Source organism: Nicrophorus vespilloides, unplaced genomic scaffold (genome assembly GCF_001412225.1).
Source record: "Nicrophorus vespilloides isolate i.1.1-1 unplaced genomic scaffold, Nicve_v1.0, whole genome shotgun sequence".
Lineage (NCBI taxonomy): Eukaryota > Metazoa > Arthropoda > Insecta > Coleoptera > Silphidae > Nicrophorus > Nicrophorus vespilloides.
The window spans coordinates 6,717-13,213 of NW_017098030.1; the positions used below are offsets into that span (position 1 = coordinate 6,717).

General features: G+C 25.8%; 1 pseudogene; it reads right to left on the reverse strand.

Moving 5' to 3' along the window:
- Positions 1-3,942: 3,942 nt before the first annotated feature.
- On the reverse strand, positions 3,943-4,856 carry LOC108561544 (annotated as a pseudogene).
- Positions 4,857-6,497: the final 1,641 nt, after the last annotated feature.

The following is a 6,497-nucleotide window of genomic DNA, read 5'->3' on the forward strand; positions in this document are numbered from 1 at the left end:
GGTTTGAAACAGTCCGAGATTTTGTTGACTGTTGTACTTGACTCAATAATAACCAATTGAATCATACAAAAAAAAAGAGTTTTTTCTGCATTAAACATCTAAATTTATTCATGTTTATACATTTCAATTATTCGTGTTTTTCTTTAATTAAAAAGAACAAAAAAAGAGAAATGAGCGGTAATTTTTGAGTAATTTAATGAGTGTAACTAATTTAGCTTTACTACAAAATACGTACGATGTTATTATTATCCATATTGTTCAACGATGTGAGTCAATTCGGGTTTTTATATAAAAAACTCGTAAACGTTTTTTTAGTGGAACGAAAAAAAAATTAATAACAGTACAGGAACACCTCGGACAGTGCTGATTCGATCAGTCCGGATTCGCTGTAGTCTACAATTCGAAATTTTCCAAACTAAATTTTAATTGATCAAAATAAAAAAATCATCACTTTTTTTGCAATTCCTCGATTAGTCTGGTTTCAAACAGTCCGGGAGTTTGTTGACTGTTGTACTTGACTCAACAATAACCAATTGAGAAAAGAGTTTTTTCTGGATTAAACATCTAAATTTATTCATGTTTATACATTTCAATTATTCGTGTTTTATTTTTAATTATAAAGAACAGAAAAAAAGAAATGAGCGGTAATTTTTGTGTAATTTAATGAGTGTAACTAATTTAGCTTAACTACCAAATACGTACGATGTTATTTTTATCCATATTGTTCAACGATGTGAGCCAATTCGGGTTTTCATATAAAAAAAAAATTCGTAAACGTTTTTTTAGTGGAACGAAAAAAAAAATTAATAAACGTTTAAAATATTCAATAATTTAACTAAATTTTCAAATGTAATTATATACTGTTAATTTTTTTTGACTGAATGTATAATAATTTGATTAAAAAAAAACTAACGTTGAAAATTGAATTTTTTATATAAAAAAATATCCAAATTTTATGCACATTCTTCAAACGCACACTAAAAGCTTTCGATAATCTCCATTTGTATAATTATCAAACAGTTTGACACATTTACATAAGCTAATAGATTTGACCCGAATTGAAACAAAATTGAATCAGTCAAAAATTGATTTAGTATTTTTTTTTTCTTAAATTTTACAAAAAAAATATTGCTTTACAAGAACAATACTTAAATGAATGTAATTTAGATAAAAATCTGAAATAAATGTAATTTTTTGTGTTAATTATTAAATTTCAATAAATTAATTTATATAATTATTTTCATTTAAATAATTGTAAAAATTGATCATTCAGTCTAGCAATTGATAATCTTGATAAGATTAAAGTTTGATAATTACATGTAATTACAGTAAATATTCCAATGAGTTTATCGAATCTATATTCTATCTAATAATAATAACAGCAACAAAAAAAATAGTCTAATTAACCGAACACGTTTTCCGTTTTAATACCACGTGTTGTCTGCATCGAAGTATGATGGATCGGCGGATGCATATAGAGTTTAATGGATGAGATCAATAGGAATATATGTCAGTAAAATGCAGAAATATGGAAAAATGAGTAAAATGTGTTAAATTCATAATAATTATAGTAAAAACTATATCAAAGTAATTTTTAATTTTTTCGCAATTTTTTCCATATTTTTATTAAATGTTCATTGTAAATTTCATATAAAGTTTAAATATTTAACATTTTTTTGGTAAATTTCAGAAGATTTTCCATATTGTTATTGAAATCTCATTGTAAATCCCATATAAATATTTAATAGATGAAATTCATTGGAATTTTTGTCAGTAAAATGCAGAAATATAGTAAAAAGTTTGTTAGAAAATATTTTTCTAATATCAATATATTTTATATTTTTTTGGTTAATTTCAAAACATTTTTCATTTCTTTTGCTTAATTTCACAAAATTTTTCATATTGTTATTGAATTCTCATTGAAAATTCTATATAAAGTTTAATGGATAAAATTGAAACGAATTTTTGTCAGTAAAATGCAGAAATACAGTAAAATAAGTTTGTTAGAAAATATTTTTCTAACGTCAATATATTTTACATTTTTTTTTTGCTTAATTTCACAACATTTTTCAAATTGTTATTGAATTCTCACTGTAAATTCCATATAAAGTTTAATGGATGAAATTGATTGGAATTTTTGTTATTAATATGCAGAAATACAGTAAAAAGTTTGTTAGAAAATATTTTTTTAATATCAATATATTTTACATTTTTTTTGTTAATTTCACAACATTTTCCATATTCTTATAAAATTCTCATTGTAAATTCCATATAAAGTTCGATGGATAAAATTGTTAAGATTTTTTTGTTATTTATATGTAGAAATACAGTAAAAAGTTTGTTACAAAATATTTTTCTAATATCAATATATTTTATATTTTTTTTGTTAATTTCACAACATTTTCCATATTGTTATTGAATTCTCATTGCAAATCCCATATAAAGTTTAATGGATGAAATTGATTGGAATTGGAATTAATATGCAGAAATACAGTAAAAAGTTTGTTAGAAAATATTTTTCTCATAATTTTTCTTTGTTAATATAAAAAAAACTATAAAATATTAGTCGAATTGAATCAAATTATAACTACTAAATTAATCATTTATAAATATTTTTCATTTCTTGAGTTTGTTTCCTGTAAAACTTATTTTTCTTAATCGTTTATTAATTCAATTAAAATCACGGTTAAATCCCTTTATTTATCTTAAAATTTCTGCTGTAAAATGTTTGTTTCTCTAAGGAATTTCTCAATATTAATTCAATTGCAGATACAGTAAAATCGGTCAAAATATGTGATTTGTATCGAAAATTATTTATGTTATTTATATGGAAAATACTAGAGAATTAAATGCACAAGTATGTAAATATTTATGATAGATATTTTTGTTATTTCCGTAGAAATATTCAAATTAATTAGTTTGAATGTTAATTTGTTGTAAATTAAAAAATAAAAGCGGCAAAATAGAAAGGGAATTTACATTGATATTAATAGTTTATTCGTATTTTATATACAGGGTTAATCATTTATTATATGCAAAGTTTACTTAATTAAATAATTTTATATGTTTAATTTTTGAATTAAGAAAACTTATAAATCCTATGTTTAATTAAATGTTAATTAAAAAAGTGCATTTTTCTTGAGTATTTTGAGTAAAAATTTGTAACAAAAATAAAATTTTCATTTATTTATTATCGATTAAAACTTTATGAAATATTTTTATGAAATTTACAATTTCAATGATGCGCAAATGTAATTAACTTTATATTCAATTTAGATAAAATTTGAAAAAGAAAATTTGAAAAAATTGTCATAATTTAATAATTCATTATAATTTCATAGCAATTATTCTATCAGATGGGTAATAGAAGACATCTTCGTATAAATAAAATAGAAACACAAAGAGTTTAACAGTTTTTTAAATTTTCAATTTTTTTTTTTGAAAAAATCTTCATATCTCAGTTATTAACTAACATTACGTAACAATTGTTACATGAACAGCTGAGGTTCATGTGATCGAAAACATATGAAAAAAAATTGAGTTAATTTGAAAATTTAAAAAAACAATATTTTTCTTTTAATTTAAAAAAATCATCAAAAATAAGTTATAATTTTGAACTTAATTGATAACTCATCAAATTGTTTCATTTTCAGTATAACTTTAATGAATTTTTCTTACAAAACAAGAAAACAATTTAAACAATTTTTTTTTCTGCAAATGTTGCTTTATTTAATCAGAAGTATGTTTTTTTTCAAAGTAAATTAAACGTATATTTAAAATTGATAATTGACACGTTTAATTATTGATTTCGTTATTTAAAACATACTTTTCTCACCCTGTATGTATGAATAATGAATAGGATTTGCATGAATTTGAATACTAATTCGCAGCATCCGGCATAGACGAGTTTCGCCCTGATTTTTTCCTCATCATTTTAATGGGTCAGTGTGCAGAAAAATGCACGTCTCGCGTGTTGCCCAAGACCACCTCCATCTCCTCAACATCTTCGCTAGTTGTAGAAACAAGAATAAGGATGTTGTACAGTCCAGACGAAACAGAATCCCCGCACGAAGAAGGAAAAAAAAAGGTACATGTAAACCAATGGTAATTAACATCGTATACCGGTCACACGCCACCACAAATCATCTCTTTTCTCTTTCTTCAACGCAATTCTGACGTCCTTCAACTCTGACCAAAACGTTCCGAGTTCTTAACGGTGAACGTTTACGTATCGAAGAGAGAAGACACGAATGGTGGAGGAAAATATTACGAATAAATCTCTCGTCTGGATGATTCTAAAAGCAAATAAACGCTCTTTGAGGTGAAAACCGATAAATGGATCGGCGCGAAACCAAATTTCGTTCCACTTCTCTAAATATAAAGGTAATAATTTTTGGTGTAGAATTAACAGCGTTTGTTCAGATGGACTTTTTCTTTTTTGAGGTTTACCATCGACCTATTTTCATCATTCATCAGAGGTTCACTATTTCTTTTAGTTTATTACATGTAAAATATACTACGAAATAGAGAATACTTTTGGAGCGAAAGGGTGAAGTAAAAAGTTCTGAGCGTTTTGTCCCATACTTCGAGCTTCTTCTTGAGACCAAGCTTATGCCAATGGTTCCAAATTATCTTCTGGCTAATCTTTAGTTCCTGGACAATGGAATAAGTGCTCGCATGTCGGTCCAACTCGACGATTTCCATGATTTTTCGACGATTGGCCTACCAGAACGTGTCTCATCTTCGACGTCCATATTACCAGAACGTAAGCGTTGGAACACTTTGATGTTGCATTCGATACTGTATTGGGTCCATAAACAATACACATTTTTTTGGCCGCCTGCTCCGCTTTTCCCCTTGGTCGTAGTGGTACGAAAAATGTATCGAATTTTCTCTTTTTTCACCTTCATTTTGGAACGCTCTAAGACACAACTGGATTCACTAAACACAAAATTGTCAAAGAACGTTTTTAAAGCGTTATTTCGCCTTTAAGTTGCAGTATAGAATGACAAGATGCAACGTATACATCGTGAGATATGGCTCACAAAAGCCATCTAACGAAAAACGCTCAGAACTTATTACTTCACCCAATATTTTAAATAAATTTTTAAGTGAATATGTATAAAAGTCTACGCAGTCTAAAGTCTGAAAAAGAAAAGAAAATTTCTATTTGAAGTCAATTTTTTAATTTAAAAATATTTAATAATCTCAGAAGAAATATCGAATGTAGTATTTTTCATATTATATAAAAAAAATACAGTAAATTTCAAAGTCTGATGATTTACACTTAGTACATTTCGAAGAGAATGAATGATAATAGTTGGTGTTCGTTATAATTGTCAGCAGATTTTATTGGGTCATAAAGATGTAAAACCTACAACTTCTTCCTTCACACTGAAACTAGTTTTGTTTTAGATCTTTGGCTTCATTCCTAAAGTAATATAAATTTCCTAGTGTTACACGATTTATGACTACGTTTTTATTTTCTTATGCATAACTGATTCAAATCAGGATTTTAATAAAATTTAAACAAAACAGTATACGAGAACAAAGAAAAACAAGTGTTAAAGTTTAATATAAAACAGATAAACAATTTTTTGTAGGAAATATATCGATGGATGTTTAAATCTACTAAGATTAATGGATTAACGTGTGAAACGTTTATTAAATGATCTAACCGAAAGAATTATGCAAAGAAGATTAATTAAGACGCATCATCACAACTTTCAGCGCTCAAAATCTGAAAAATAAAAGTAAATGTATAAATTGAAGAACGTACAGCAGTTTGGTAATTGATTTCGATGAAGGGTGAAAACTTGTAATTTGCATTTTGTTTTTAACATTGATTTCAAAACTGTCATATGCAAATATGCGTCGCTATAAATACAAACTTTCGCCACGTGTACGCACATTACCGCAAGCAACCTCGGATCTGAAGGAAAAATCAATTCAACAAAGCGGAAATATCAAGAAAAAATAAACTGAAAGCGAGAGAAGTAAAATAATTTGCAAATGATTAATTTATAATCAAATATCAGCAGACTTTCAACTTCTTATTTTTACAATTTTTACATTTTTTTACAATTTACAATTGAAATGTTAGCTTAGATTTAAAATTTTTCAAAGAATTAGTAAGTTTCTTCTGATTGATTGATTCTTTCCATCTTTTTTAATGCATTAATTTGATGGAATTTTGGTTTAAATTTTCAAGTTTCTTAAGATTTTGTTGGTTTTAATGTATCAATTTGTTGGATTTTGTTAATATGATTAACACTTTAAACTTTCTTTAAGATTTAATAGGTTTGGTGTCACAGCAAGTGGATTTACACGGTTCAAAAGAGATATCAAAATTTGTTAAGTGATTTTCTTCATTTCGTTATGTACAAAACAGATTTCTGTATAAACGAATATATTTTAACTGAAAACCATATAAATCTTTTAATAGAAATGTTAACACACAAATCTTTGTTAATTTGTTAAAAATCTACTAATAAATT